The sequence below is a fragment of the Diplotaxodon limnothrissa genome, linkage group LG17, assembly GCF_057381915.1.
Source record: "Diplotaxodon limnothrissa isolate DT_005_m linkage group LG17, D_limnothrissa_male_GT1.1, whole genome shotgun sequence".
NCBI lineage: Eukaryota > Metazoa > Chordata > Actinopteri > Cichliformes > Cichlidae > Diplotaxodon > Diplotaxodon limnothrissa.
The window spans coordinates 6,829,528-6,845,542 of record NC_140612.1 but is presented as its reverse complement, the minus strand read 5'-3'; the positions used below and the strand labels follow the sequence as shown (position 1 = coordinate 6,845,542).

General features: G+C 41.3%; 1 pseudogene across 1 annotated transcript in view; it reads right to left on the bottom strand.

Annotated features, from left to right (window-relative positions):
• Positions 1-16,015, bottom strand: part of LOC146614570 (prestin-like) — a 48,214-nt pseudogene that overhangs the window by 10,704 nt on the left and 21,495 nt on the right. The window contains exons 21-22 of the transcript XR_014906993.1: positions 15,341-15,480; positions 962-1,103 (exon numbers count right to left, since the gene is read on the bottom strand). The product of XR_014906993.1 is annotated as a prestin-like (transcript). The remainder of the gene's footprint in view (positions 1-961; positions 1,104-15,340; positions 15,481-16,015) is intronic.

The window sequence follows — 16,015 nt, the reverse complement described above, 5'->3', positions numbered from 1 at the left end:
AAACATGAAAGACATCTGAGCGTCTCGAAATATGTGGAGACGCACAGTACTGTACCAAACCACACTTACAGATAATATTCCTCACTGGGGTTTTCCTTAGGTGCAGTACACTAACAAATAAGAAATGATACAAAAATGCAAGAGAAACAAAGATAAATCGGTAAAAGACAGGGCAGAGAGGAGTCTGAACTCACCAAGCGTTGCAGTCGAGGTCACATTTTATCAAATACTTTGCTTATCAATGCTACTCGTGTGCTTGGGGGGGGCTACTCGGTGCACCTTCACTTAGCCTTGCAGTGTTTTGTCTTGCTTTTGTTGGCATTTGGGAGAAAACATTTTCCAATTCTGTGACTTCTTTTTTTGACCAGGACTCTTGATTTATTAATGAGGGAATGCAATTAGCTGCCTGCTGGCGCACAGACAAGATTGCTTCTGAGCGCTCAGTGAGTGAGGAGAGAAAACAAAGCATGAAAACACTCGCACAAACACATTTCTGGCACGCAGTGTCAAACACACCCAGGTATTCACAAGCAGAGGTGTTGACAGGCACACACGCGTGCGTGCAGTCACACACATCGAGAGTGCAAAAAAAAAAAAAGACAAACATCGTTTTGACGTGCCCGTCACATCCACCGGTCTAATCACACTCATCAGATTATCTGTTTATTGTTTCAGACTGTTTCACTAAGTGGATCCTCGTGTCTATGTGCTGATAATGCAATGCTTTGTACTCAGGAAGGAGGTTAGATTTTGTGTATCCTGTGTGCACATACGCCCCAAAATCCTGCTCATTATACCGAACAAGATCCTGCACACTTACGAGTGGCAAACAGCACCTAGACAGAGACTGGGCAGTATGACAGACTGAAAACGAAACGGACATTTTGACTTATTTGAGGTCATCTGGGACAGCCCCACTTAGATCACCTGTGCTAAGCTTCTATGCGTTTCTTCTTCTTACCCTTGGGCTGCCTCTGTTCATGAAACACCACCAGGTCCAGGGGGTTGTTAAGGTCCTCTGCGACCTTGGCCACATCGTGTCCCGTCAGTCGGTTGGCGCTGTATATCGCTTCATCTTCCAAGTCTGTCCAATACACGCGATCCTGGGTTAAAATAAAGCAAAGTCAGCTTGAGAAATACACAAATAAATAAAAAGCCCTAAACCAGCCTTGATGATTAACGATCAACCTATTAAAAAAAAAAAGAAGAATAAATGAAAGATATCTCAGCTAATGCCACAGATAATGTTATAAAGCCACATGCATGTTGCAGATCCAGAACTGCTTGCGCTGTACCACTTGAGATCGGACACTTTCCTAATCAAATGGCAGTGATGACGAGATATATTTCATATTTCAGTAACAGAACACTTACAAAAATGTTTTCTCTAAAGAGAGCGTCATTCTAGGGTTTTATAAAGCTGTTGTTGCTTATCATTTTCAGAGTCCAGTGATTCTGTAATTCAGAACCGTGAGACCTCAAGTATGGAGCAAACATGCTGCAAATGAGCATAATCTGCATACAACTTTAGAATAAATGGCTTTTCATAAACACCATTTGTCTCTGCTTAGAAGCTGTGCACTGATATTCATTGTAGTCACCGTTAATTAAAAAAAAAAAAAAGGAAGTGTTGGGGGAAAACTCTGTAAAAGACCCAGGAGAAATAAAGACACAATGAGACAAAGTTACTTTCTTTATCAAACGTGTACACGGGTGAGCTGCTAAGGACAACTCACACCATGCACAGTGGCTTGGTAATTTTTATAGGAAAGACAGTGAGAACAGGATAAGAAAATACAAAACAAATAAAATAAACAACTCCATATGTGGCGCTAGTCTCGTCAGCAGAGAGCTGGGAGAAGGCTGTGAGAGATAAAACAATCTAAAACAATATGTCCCAAAACAGTATGTCTTTGCTGAGAAAGTCTAAAAAGATAATTCTAAACTAATCTAACCATAGACAAAAGGGCATGTTTGCACATTTAAAAGAAGGTAAAGAAACATAGAAACATTTTTCCTGTAACATTCCCTCCTGTTTAACTTATTTTAAATGTATACAACAATTGTCTGTGAAGGTTATTTATTAAGTATCTTAAGCAATTTTTAATTTTTCAAAATGTCAGCATAGCAGAAATGGCAGTCATTTGGTCTAAAGAATAAAACAAAAGAAAATAATACAAAGAAAAACATAGTAAATGAAATAACAAGTGGAATAAACAAGAAAAATAACAAAACTAAAACTACAAAAAATAAAGGAAAAAAACCTTATATTTTAAAACGAAAACTTACAAAAAATAAAAGAATGAAAAGTAAAATGAAAACTTTATATTTTAAAAATGATGAAAACCTAATATGTAAAATGAAAACTTCAAAAAATACAAGGATGAAAACCTTATATTATAAAATGGAAACTTCAAAAAATACAAGCATGAAACCTTATACTTAAAATGATGCAAACCTTAAATTGAAAACTTTATGTGTAAAATAATGAAAACTTCATATTTAAAATGGAAACTTTATGTTTAAAACTGAAGACTTCAAAAAAAATAAAATAAAAGCATGAAAACGTTATATAACCTACTAATGTTTTAATCAGTGCATGATCACTTGACAAGTCATTTTTAATCACCACGTCATTTATTAGCAGCTAGTACAAGTTCTCCTCTAACAGAATTGCAACGGGATGTTGTTCTTCTTGAGGCACGGCAACATAAGCAGTCATTGTAGTTGTTATCATCTTTGAAATCATTACTCTTAGGCATGGCAACACACACAACACTAATATGAGCAGTGCTATCATGATGAGACCTAGAAGGAAAAATGGCTTTGCTACAGCAGCCAGCCATGAACCGCTGAACAGCCAGTCCAGCCAGCTTTGTGCTGTAGCTGCTCCAGGTGTGTGTTCAGTGACATATTTTTGCAGAGCGGTCAAATTCTGCAAAGCTTCATAAATGTCTCCTCCAGTTTCGTATCCATCAGGGATAAAAGTGCAACATGTTTCCCCGATCAGCTTGCAAACTCCTCCTTGTGATGCTGTTAGCAGGTCTAGTGTCAGTCTGTTCTGCAGCACCATCGTTCTGATGGCCTGCTGTTCTCCTGCTAAGGCGGTTCCCAGGGTCTTAGTCAAGTTGATGTGTCGTAGCAGAGCATATCGGTTGATTTCCACGTGATCCCGCACCTCGGCAACTCCAATGCCGGGGATCAAGCTCTGTAAGAATTTCACTCCTCCTCCCCAGATGCGAAACTCTCCCGGCACTCCAGTGTCCACGGTAATGCCGAAAGAATTGGGGGAGGCGATGTCCACTTCACGTCTCTGCCGGCTGCTTGGGTGATGTGCAACACTTTGCATGAAGAAAACGTGATCTGATAATTCCACCAGGGCGCACAGACCTCCCCAACCTTCAGGGAGTGACAGATAAGCCTTGTTGCCACATAGGAAGTACCAGTCAGCCAAAACTCTGGTTCCTCTGCTGCTGGGTGCCGTCCGTGCACATCCTGTCTGGTACTGAGTCTTTGTTTGTAGTGGCATTCGGTAGCTGTAGTTGGAGCGACAGTTGAGGCTCATCAGTGTCGCGTTACTGGCACAGGTTTCGTTGAGTGAACAGTCCATACACTTCCTCTCGTTCCTTGGTGGGCAGAAAGTGTATATGTATTTGCATAGCAGTCAGTTTTATTATTCAAGTAAGCTGTAGTGTTCATAAACTGCCACCAGAAATTAGTGGCATAGCCATGGGGAAACGTGTACTTTCCTTTGTCATACAGTGTCTGCCTTTTCTCCATATAGCGTGACTTGTTGTCCCTCACGGAAACAAAGGTGAGGAGCCCGGCCATGGTCAGGGCCGCTGCAGTTGATAAGAGCCACCACCTCATGACGACGGAACACACCCTCCTGTCGCGAGTAGACCCCCCGGCCAGGAAAGCTGACCCCTCCACCGGGCGAGATCACAACAAGTAGGCAAGCCTGCCGTCAGCTGTGTTTAGATGGCTTCACTGACTCGCCTGCAGTGACTCTGATGGACCCAGGATGGTCGTTCCGCAATTTTGCAAGCGGTCGGTGTAGTGAGGAGGACTTGGTATGGCCCCTCCCACCTGGGTGTGCTCCAGTTTTTCCTTTGGAGCACCTTGATCAGAACCCAGTCACCGGGCTTTAGTCTGCAAGACACTGGAGAAACATCATCAGGTTGTTGATTATGTACAATGATCTCTTTGTTTTCTAACAGCTTAGACATCCATTCTGCTAATGTGTTTTCTCTGATTGCTTTGTCTATTGGTTGACTGGTAATAGGCAGTGGAAACGGCCTGCCATGAATGATTTCAAATGGAGTTAGTTTATGGGAGCCTTGTGTTAAGCGCATCCACATCTTCACTAAACCCAAACATTCAGGCCACGGCCTTCCTGTTTCTGCCATGCATTTCCTGAGCCTTTGTTTTATAGTGCCGTTAGTTCTCTCTACAAGGCCTGCGCTCTGAGGGTGATAAGCACAATGGTGTTTTATGCTGAAACCGAGTGCTTCAGAGACCTTAGTGATGACATCATTTACAAAATGAGTGCCGTTGTCTGATCGTATCAAAGCTGGAATGCCATATGTGGGTATGAAGTGATTGCACAGGCACTTTGCTACTGAAATTGCATCTGCCTTTTTCACTGGATAGATTTCCGGCCACTTTGAGAACACGTCTATAACCACTAGGGCGTATTTTGACCCTTGACATTCGCTTAGTTCAATAAAATCCATATGAATTGTGTGAAAAGGATGAGGCGGAGTTGGAAAACGGCCTCTTCTTGGTCGCAGGTTACCTTGAGCATTATATTTTTGACACGTCATGCACGTTCTGACAAATTGTTTTGCTGAAGTTTCAAAATTTACAGTGTAGAATTTACAGTGTAGAAATGAGAGTTGACAATACTGGTCAGTCCCCCCGTTGACAAATGCGTACAGCCATGAGTCACTAATGCCGCCATTTTGTGGAGGAATTTTGGCAACACTGGCTTGCCATAACACATCATTAAGTCGTTTGTCAGAACTGCACCGTGTTTTAGCCATTTTGCCTGCTCTGCTGTGCTTGCTGCTTTTTGTTCATTTTTCAACACATCCAGTGGAATCTGATGTGTGTTTACTGCCATCAATGTGATGTTTGCCTGTTGTGCCGCCTATTTTGCTGCTCTGTCAGCAAAATTGTTGCCTGTAGTAATGAAAGAGTCAGTAGGCGTTGTAAGAGGTTGGCATACTGGTTTGCCAGTTGGTGTAATCATTCCTCTGGTTTTCCAGATTTTTTGCAAAATGATGCACAGCAGAGAAAACATACTGGCTGTCTATATAAATGGTTATTTGTTTATCTTTGTGTATTTCACATGCGCAACAATCTCGTGTGAAGTGACCTTCCTCTCCACGGTTCTAGCAGGCGTTGTCTCTATGTTATCTGCTGTTTCTGCGTGGCTGTCTGCGGCCTTGGTGTTTGTGACTTTGCTCGCCTCTCTGTTCCTGATAGCCACCTGCGAATTAGTGTTTTAGTCTGTTGTCAACAGTCAGCCTTATTTTTAAGTTACAGAATGCTTCTCCCTTTTTTTGGTTTTTGTTTTTTTTTGTTTGGGAGAATAGATGCAACTCTACATTTTCACTTAAGGCAGTTTTAGATAATTTCTAGTTCTTCAAACAATGCATGGATCTCACACATTTCAAACTTTCAAGTTAGGGTTGTTTCCCATTTATACAAATATATATATTTAACTTTGCATTGCTCACAGCTCATAGCTCACAGCTCTAAACCTAGGCATTTTTCAATCATTTGCCTAATCACTATGTGTCACTGTGATTCTCAAGTATGGTCACAAGTTCGTTTAAATTCGTTTCCAAAACCAACAAAATAATCAAACAAAACCAAAAAACATAAACGTGTCAGGACACAAAAGAAAAAGAGGAAAAAAAAAAAAAATGCTGCCACCCGAACAAGGCAGAAGTCTGCATATGTTGGCTTTTAATAGCATGCAGCTTGTAACATACTAGACTAATGTGCCTGTGTTAATTCAGCTCCATATTATTGTGTGAAGTTTCACTGGGTTGGGAGTGGTTTTGTGTGTGTCACATTTTTGGTGAGCCAATGGCTGGAATGGGGTTGGACTAATTAGAGGCAGGTGTACTTGATTGCACTGATACACTGGTCTACTTATAGCCCACACTACAACCACTGCTGTTTTGTTTTGTCTCTCTGTGCAGGTATGTAATGTGATGAAATCAGATATGATTGGGATGGATTGGTTTTGCGCTATGAATTTTATATTAAGTGTGTCGTTTTGTCTCTCTGTGCAGTCCAGGGCCTATTATATGCCACAGCCTAAAGGCAGCAGAGTTCCAGAGGCTTGAGTGACCACTGACTATATGCTTGCAGGGTGGTGGGTCTCCAAGGACAAGTTCTAACCCTGTTAAAGGCAACATGTGGGGTGCAACTTGGCTGTGTGGCATAGCTGGCTCTGGCCTTGGGACTGTGTGTTTTTATACAATTCTTAAGTGGGACACTGGACTGTTTTATCTTTTATCTCTTGATATATTTTTCGTCAATAAATTATCTTTTAGAATTTTATTGACTGACATCTTTTTGCCCATGACTGAAACGGTTGGTCAGACCTAGAGTCTTTCTTTGGGCAGAATAGCAGCTTCTGCTCTAAAAGAAACAAATAAATAAAAAGAAAAGAAAATGTGGAACATGCTCATCAGCTTAGCAGTGTCTACATATTTAATTCAGCTTCTCAATCCTGTAGTTGTAGCTGTTGTCTACAGGGTTTTGCTTATTGGTTGTTATTATAGGTGTGCTCTATCTCAGCAATGTGTCATTCTAGAATGATAAGTTTCAAGCTGGTCAAGTGCCTCTATGCACTTCATTAGTTTAGTTATTCTCCGTATTGTCTTCATCTCACATGTCATTACACTGAGTTTCAGCAAACCTTAAGCTTGATGCAGACTACTGCTTAACAATTATCCACCTCACATCATAACCGATTAAGGTGCCTCTTCATATTAATATTATGTCATTGTTAATATTATCCTTTGTCTTATATAACAGTAATAGCATATTATAATATTTTATCAGTGTGTACCATTCTACTACTACTGAGCCAATTTGTTAGTTAGGATCATCTTATTCAGCAAACAGATAATTTAGAATTCATCCAATCTGCGGTCACATTTGTTCTCTCTGTTGCATGGCGGACCAGGCAGTTCTATTATAATATATTATTTATATTTTATTTTGTATCCATCAAGGGCTTCAGATGACCTGCAGAATCATCCTTTTCCCAAGGTGGAGACAGTTACCTTTTCACACACTGTCCTTGGCTGAACAGTGACACAGCCTTAATATACTTTATTTATGTTATTAAAATATTTTCGTGTGAATTATTTGCTTTATATACATTTTATACATTGTGGGCATGGTCATCATGCCAACTGTGTTTCATTGTTAATATCACTTTACAGGTTGTTATCCTTGCTATTATTAATTTCAAATATTCTAAAGATAATTTCTACTGTAACTTTCCCTTTGTTTATCTTTATTTCGTACTTTTTATATTTATATCTACTCAGTGGGGTCTGTTTTCAACCCTTTTAAACTACTTCAAACTACTTTGATCTCTAGTTTTCACTTAATAAGGGATTATTAAGTTCTTCCTGATATGGGTGTTGCTGCAGATGCGGCTGCAGGAATGAGTGATGGCTTTCTAAAAGGGTTGTGGGAACTGCACAGTGTCTCGTCTTCTGGTTTTACTAAACTGGCAGTTGAGTTCTGTTCTTCTGACTGTTTATATTTTGTTTTCTTAAATCTCTCAGTTTACAGACACTGTTTTTGTCCGGCGTCTGGACTTTTCTTTTCTCACCACTGCTCGTCAGCAGGAGTGAGTTTTAATTTCACTTGCTTGATTACCCATCTTATTTATGTATTTACTTATTTTTGTTTAAGTAATATATACACAATACAGCTGCTATCACCTTCGCTGGTATTAGAGACGAGAGTGGTTGCTCACACGCCCTTCTACTTTCGGACTATTTCCAAAAGCGGTGTGAACTTTACGAGACGGAACTCGACCGTTCTCTCAACTCACCAGCACGTCAGTGAATAGCAGTAAAAGAAAAACACAGTAGGAGCAGCTCAGTCTCTTATTGGACCGTGAAAATTCAGCTTGCTCCGTTAATTAAAACAATACACACACACATTCACATTCACACCTATTCGCGCGATCGGAACCCTTATAATAAGGGGAGCTGCCAGTCTTTCTGTAGACGAGCTACTTATTCCCTTGACCCAGCTGGGGGAGCTACTCAGAGCTCCAAACCTAACCCACAAGAGTGGGGAGCTTCCAGTCGACGAGCTCCAAGCTACCAGCCGACGAGCTACTTTAAACCCACAGAAGTGGGGAGCTTCCAGTCTCGACGAGCTACTTTCGCTATTTTAAATTCCCTGAATTTAAAATACGATTTTACGCAAGATTGTGTCAGTGTGTCTGTATCTACCTGGTCAGTGTCGCCGGGTCTGGTCCACCTCGATCGGGCCCCACCACCGTGGGTCGCTTTCTAAGAACGTTGGCCAAGACTCGAATTTAACGCCCTTGGTCTTTGACCACACACCTAGTGTGTGGGCTGTCGACAGACGAGCAACGTGGACTGGTCACGGAGATGGGACACGATGGAGGCGATCCGGCTCGAAGGACCAAGAAATGTTGGGGGAAAACTCTGTAAAAGACCCAGGAGAAATAAAGACACAATGAGACAAAGTTACTTTCTTTATCAAACGTGTACACGGGTGAGCTGCTAAGGACAACTCACACCATGCACAGTGGCTTGGTAATTTTTATAGGAAAGACAGTGAGAACAGGATAAGAAAATACAAAACAAATAAAATAAACAACTCCATATGTGGCGCTAGTCTCGTCAGCAGAGAGCTGGGAGAAGGCTGTGAGAGATAAAACAATCTAAAACAATATGTCCCAAAACAGTATGTCTTTGCTGAGAAAGTCTAAAAAGATAATTCTAAACTAATCTAACCATAGACAAAAGGGCATGTTTGCACATTTAAAAGAAGGTAAAGAAACATAGAAACATTTTTCCTGTAACAGGAAGAAAAAAAGCCAGTCTGCTGCAAAGAAATGTCCTCATCCCAACAATGGCTATTTGATTAAATTTACGATTACATTTGAGGATGTGTTGTGGTTTACTTGAATAGAGAGGTGTTTTATATCCAAGGTAACTGGTTAATTTTTCAAAAATGCAATAAACCCCCCCCCCCCCAAAACATGCCATTTAGCCCCCACTCTAACATCTTTACCCTCCAGCACTCCAGGTATTTAAGATTATAGCCAGTCTCTCTCTTCTCTGGTAAGAATAATCAGCCCCAAATAAACTTAAAAACAGAGTCACATTACTCCAATTTGCCAGAGAAGAAAGCCCAGGTGGCACTCTTTGCTAATTTCTATTTTTAACCACCCTAATTATAACAGCTACTTAACAAATACAAGGACACAGAGGAGGCGTGGCATCTCTTGGAGACGGTTTAGTTAAAATAAGCCACCTACTCTGTGCTCGGTGGGTGAAAAGGGGAGCAGTGTTTACTTAAAAAAACAACAAAAAACAGTAAAAACACCGTTTTAAGTCTGTAAGGAAGTTGCATGCTTGATAAGAAAAAAACAGCCCCGGTGTTTTATTGGAAAAACGTCTGTACCTTTGACTCTCTGTTTAAGCTTTGTGCCAAAGCAGAAGGTAGTGACTGCTTTGGCGGAGCGTACGGTGTCTTTGTAGTCCTAGCTCAGCTTCCTTCTCAATTTCCCTTCCGCTCTTTCACACCTGCTCATTATTCTCTTTAATGATACTACACGATATAACCGCACAAGTGCTCACGGCACTTGGTTTCCACAGCAACCCCAGACGGCTTTGTCTTTGCAAGCACACATCAATTAAGAAAAAACAGAAAAATAGAGCAAATGACTGCACGAGAAAACACAGACAGGCTGATATCATGGAAAGCTCGATAAAACAATGAAGAGACGATTTAGGAGGTGAGTGTGAGACGGAGAGACCAATCAGGAAGAGTGTCTGCAGGTTTTTTCGTCGTTACAGGGAGGATGTATTTTTATCATCTTTTTAAAGGCAAAGACCTGCAAGACTTGTATGGTGTGCGGGTATGTGTGTGTCCGTGTGTGTCCGTGTGTGGGGCTTAGTCACAGCAGCCATCCATGCTTTTTGTGCCGTATTATCAGTGGACTTGACCTCTCTCTCACCTTCCCCCCCCATCTTTCAGTGAGCTCTCTATCACTCAATCTCTCCCTCACTTAGGTTCTGATAACCTTTACTCATATGACAGTAGTTCTGAAACAATGAAAGACAAATATCAGCCACGCTGATAAAACACTACTCAAATCTATTATTCCATCTCTTCTTTTTGCTTCTGTCGCTCTCTGTCTTGATTTCCACCTCAGCAGTCAGTCTCTGACATTGTTTTCCCCTTTTTACTTTCTCCACTGTCAATCTTTCCGCGCGCCGCTTGTGACCTTGAAGCTTCAAACAGCAGCACAAAACCTGAGAAGGGCAGTGCTCTTCAATTGTAGGATCAAGGTACATCTTTTATGTTTTGAAGGATAGGCCAGAAGTTATACACAAAGCGCACGCAGACTTGCTCCCATGAACACATGGCGCCACGTCACATCAGATGGAGCTGCAACTCGGGGGGAGTGAGAGCACGTCTAAATTTATATGGAGCCATTTTTGAGTCGAGGGAAAGCAGCCCTTTATGATTTTGCTGCGATTCTATCCCAGAAGAATATGCGTCGGGGCTGTCTGACACATCTGTCTGATGAGCTTCAGGTGCCTACTGGATACCTGGATGTTATGCATGAAAACTACAAATGAAAGCTCAAACAAAGCCAACCCACTCGCCTGTTGAGGATTTGATTTGATTTTTTTTTTTATGGGTTTGATCTGCATTCTTTGGCATAATTAGCCAAGTTCTGAAAAAATAATGTGGGGGCTTTTTCGGTAAATCATTTAATCTCCAATAAGCTGCAAAAGAGAATTTTTTCTCATGTGCACGTTACAACGTGTCTCTAGTTATGTGAGCTGACTAGTTTTCTTATTTGGGCTGTAGATGTGGACAGAGAGGGCCTGACGGACGTCTTTGTCAGGTTTTTAGAAATTAAAGCTTTGATCACATGTCATTTGACTGCCCCTGTTTTCACATAGAGCCTTTAAAATTTAAATCTTTACATATTACTCCAGTTTTTATTTCTTTCAACCACTACTTCTCTTCTCAATCCCATCCCACCTTCTCTTCTATCTCCTTCCTGTCAAGAGCTGAAAAAGAGACAACATTACTCTCTGCAAGCTTCTGCGATCTACATCTCCTCGGGGCTTGGCATGTAGGCAGGCGGTCGGCACTAACTGGTAGAGTTTACATGCGTGTGTCTGTTCAGGGTTTGATACAGAGGCCCTGCATCTTTCTCTTCCAAACCCGTTCGCTCATCAGCATCAAAACGAAGTCTGCAGATGACACACTCGAGTGTAATGACTTGTAGCGTTCACTGTATCGCTCAGGAATATGAGGAGCTGGAATAAACCGTACGCCGCACATGAGTTGACAACTCATATCTCACATGCTCAGAAGAGCATCTATATGGATGTGCATGTGAAAGAAATGGATGCTTAAGAGCTGTGGGCTTGTGGTTTTTGTTATGCTTGTGCATAATCAAATGTGGCTAAATGTCAGAAACATTTTCTCTGCATGCGAGAAAACATGTGAGGATGACTGATTTGGGGTTACACAGTCGCCACAACAATTCCCGCTCACAATAAGTTTCTACAGTTTTCACAAAGTTTTACATGTGATCCCCCAGGTCTTATTATTGTGGATTTGTCTTAACTGAAACTTACCGAACAGTGTATGAGCTAAATGTGAACATTTTACAGTTACTTTGTTTTTAACTAAAGAATAGGAACAGTTAAACTAACGTTTGCTTAATTTATACTATTTAAGAATCAGCTGCAACACAAGTAAGTGCACTCTTTGTTAGCATGGCTCCAATATTTGATTCACCAGTCCACTTTCTTCCACTCAGGGACAGACACTATGGGCAGAGAACCATTCGTGCTCACATTCACACCTACAACCAATTAAAATCACCAACCTAAGCTTCACCCAACCCCATACATGACTGTGAACTGTGGGAGGAAGCTGGAGTATGTGGAGGGAATCGACACAGCCACAGGTAGATCGTGCAAATTCCACACAGAAAGGCCTCAGCCTAGATTTAAACCCAAGACCAACTAAAGCGAGGCGACAGTCCTACCACAGCAACACCGTGCAACTCGTGCATGCTGTAATATTTTTTACTCTCTCTTCTTTTACGTTTAATAAAACTCAAACTTCCTGGGCATGGATGACACCAGTTTTAAATATTTTGCATGAGTGACTCTGTGGAAATGTGTTCTGCCATTCTCGACACAGATGATTCTTTGCAGGTGCTCTTTGCTGGAGGTGTTGTTTTTCTTGCTCCACAGTCCACCTTAAAATACTCCAACTGTTCTGCTGAATTTGAGGCAGGACACACAGGCCACAGCTTTCACTTTTTTCATTCTATAAAAACTTGTGTTTGAAATTGCTATGTTTCGGCTGGAGAAAATGTTGTCCCTGCAAAGCATCTTCACACTAGGAGTCTGTTCATTCAGTGTAAACTTGGGTATAGACTTGCCTTTGCTATCCATCTACAAATGGCTACAAATGGTAGATTCATTTTAAAGAGAGCGACGTAACATCAACCAAAAATACAGAAAAAACACATCACATAAAAGTTCTAAACTGATTAGTATGTAATTGAGTATTTGATCCCCAAGCAAAACATGACTTAGTTCCTGTCTTGTTGTTTCATGGAGTTGGTTTGCACACATCTCAGGAGGGATTTTGGCCAGAAACTCTCTAAAGTCTTTAGGCTTCTTGGGAACTTTTCTATAGGACTTTATTCTGTCTCTCTCCATTAAAATGAATTATATCAGTGCATATCAGTACACTGCACTCCATATTTTCTGCACTGTGCAGTAAGTGTGCTTGTCCTGGTCAGGTCTATGCTGCAGGCTTACCTTGTATCACATCTGCAGGACGGGCACTGTGCCTTCTGTTATTGGGAGTATGCACCATCCTGTCCCTCCTTACTGATGCTGCAAGCGTGTTTCTGTTTCTGTTCAGTAGCCTAGAACAGTAGCTCTTTTATCCTATCCTATCTTTATGAAGTATCACAGCTGGTGCCTTACTTGTTAGAGCATTTCCTTAAAGCCAGAATGATCAAAAACGTTCAGTGTTTTAGTTCAAAATTTGAACGATGCAATTCTAAAAGTAACAAACTTCCCATTATCGGTCTGTAGGCACCGTGACATCCTCCTGTGCTGCTAAAGGTTTTTAATTTGGTCTATATCATAACCAGAGCAGAAGAAAGACCAGAAGAGCCGAGAGCTATTAATCTCCTGGGGTGAACTTTCACTGCTGCTCGAAACATCGGTTTTCTTTCTCTCTTTTGCACGCAAACACACAGACGCGCACACCCTCACGCGCTCTCAGCTGGGCATGATGGATGTCCCTTCTTCCCTTTGCTTTCCCATCATCACACACAGTGTGTGCAGCAAAGAGGGGAATGGAGCAAACACTACTTACTGATCACATTTTCACCTACCACTTTCCCCACCTTCATCCTTGCTCTCTCCTCCCTCCTCCAGTTGTTTTCCACCTTCCACACCATCATCTATGCTTGATGGGCCCTAACGTACCGATTCACTCCCACCTCAATAAATACACCCAAATTAGTTTTATTGATTGATGCACTCTATTGTGACTCTACACTCGTCAGCAAACAAACAACAATTCCTTCTCTGGATTTATCCTGCTTCTATACTTCTATAACATCTCCATTTCTTTTCAGTCAGTCAGCCATGTCCCTGCACTGACTCATCTCTCCCCCTCTAGTTCTCGCACGTCTTTTACCGCTAGTACACTTTGAAAATGTGTGTCAGTCCTCCATTTATGACGATGAACAAGCATAGTAATAAATGGCATCAAAACAGTATACTTAAAAACCCACTGCTAAAATTTTGCTCACTGCAAGTCTAGAAATACGCAACCATGTTGGGAATCAACAGACAAGATATGATTGTCACTTACAAGGCAGCGATAACTGATCTGAGACCCCTTTGGTGTGTGTGTGTGTGTGTGTGTTTACATTTATTTTGGGAGTGAAATAAGAACTTCTGGATCTTGTTTACCTTCCAGGTAAAGCCTCCCACTAACTCTATTAGGAAATAAAGAAAAAGCGTGCTGTGTATGTCCATATATACTTAAAAAGAGTTCTGCATTCTTCACATTTATTTAAGAAACTTTAAGCAAACTGATTTCAAATTAAACCCAACCCTAAACCAAAATTATATAAGACATACACTGAGAAATTTAATCTAACCAAGGACATTAACCAAGACAGAAACCCTACGCATGAACATATTTTACTGTCAGCTAAGAACAGGAAACTGAGGCTACAGCGTACACAGGCTCACCAAAACTGGACAACACAAGATTAGGATAATGATCCCCGATCTGATGAGTCTTAGTTTCTGCTGCTACATTCGGATTGTAAAGTCAGAATTTGGCATAAATAAAATGAAAGCAAGAATCCATCCCGCCTTATATCAACAGTTCAGTCTGGTGGTGATGAAATAGTGCAGGGGAAAGTTCTTGGCATTCGTTGGTCCCTACCCTCTACTAACTTATGAGTATTGTTGGTGACCATATCCATCCCTTTACGACCACAGTGTACTCATCTTCTGATGGCTGCTTCCAGCAGCATAATTCTCCATACCATGCCACTCAAATAATCTCAAACTGGTTTCTTGAAAATGACAGGGAGTTCGCCATACAAAAATGGCTTCCACGGTCACCAGACCAAAAAAGGACCTTTGGGATGTGGTAGCACAAAAGATTCACATCTAACTGTTTGATGCCTTCATGCCAATATGGACCAAAATCGTAGGAATGTTTCCAGCTCCAACCCTTAGTGGCAAGGTGTACCTAATAAACTGTTCAGCATATATTTCAATAGGTATACAGCTAGAGCAGAAACTATATCCTTGTATGATGATATAGTCTAATGATGAATTATTACATTAGCATAAACTAAAATTTGCCCAAAAGGTTGGAAACGAAACAAAACACTGCACACTTTCAAAAATGCATATTACAGAAACAGCTGTATGCACCAGACCAGAGCTCTGGCATTACCGCCTGGTCTGATTCTTTGCATTTGAATCTCAATTCTCAACTGCTATACCTCAAAGACAGTGAGGGCAAAGGGATGGCCCAGGTGGTGATGCGAGGAGAGCAGCACTTTGCGGTTGTCACCATTGAAATCCACGCTGGACAGCAGGTGCAGCTTGGAGTCCACCCAGTAAAGTCGTCTGTTGGACAAGTCTGAGAACATGCAGGGAAGGGGGAGAGCGAGAGAGAACAAAATCAAGAGGGGGTAGGGGAGAAGGTGAATGGAGAGAGAGAGAGGTCACTCAGAGTGAAACGGCCCAGGGTGAGGGGTATATGGATGTAATGGCCCAGTAGCTACACAATCAATCTTCTTTGACATGACGACCTCAGCCCCGTACTAAGAAAACACAGATGTGATTGTAATATTGCCGCTTGACTTCTTTGCTGGAGAAAATATATGTGCCCTTGAACAGATTCATTAGTCTTGCTGGACCTATTTTAAAGACAAACTTTGCTGTTTCGCAAATCTCAAATAACTCCACATTTCAGCCACTGCTATATTATTTATATTAGGCCCAAATCATTGTTGTGTCCTTGCTATGAGCGGCAAAGTGTTGTGGTGTTTACTTTGAAATCGAAACACCACATTGAATTTAAACAGCAAAGGAAATAATCCCTGTATTACTCTTTTTTTCACCAGACTCTAAGATTATGCTTTTAAGAAAAACATTTAAAAAACAGAAAGCAA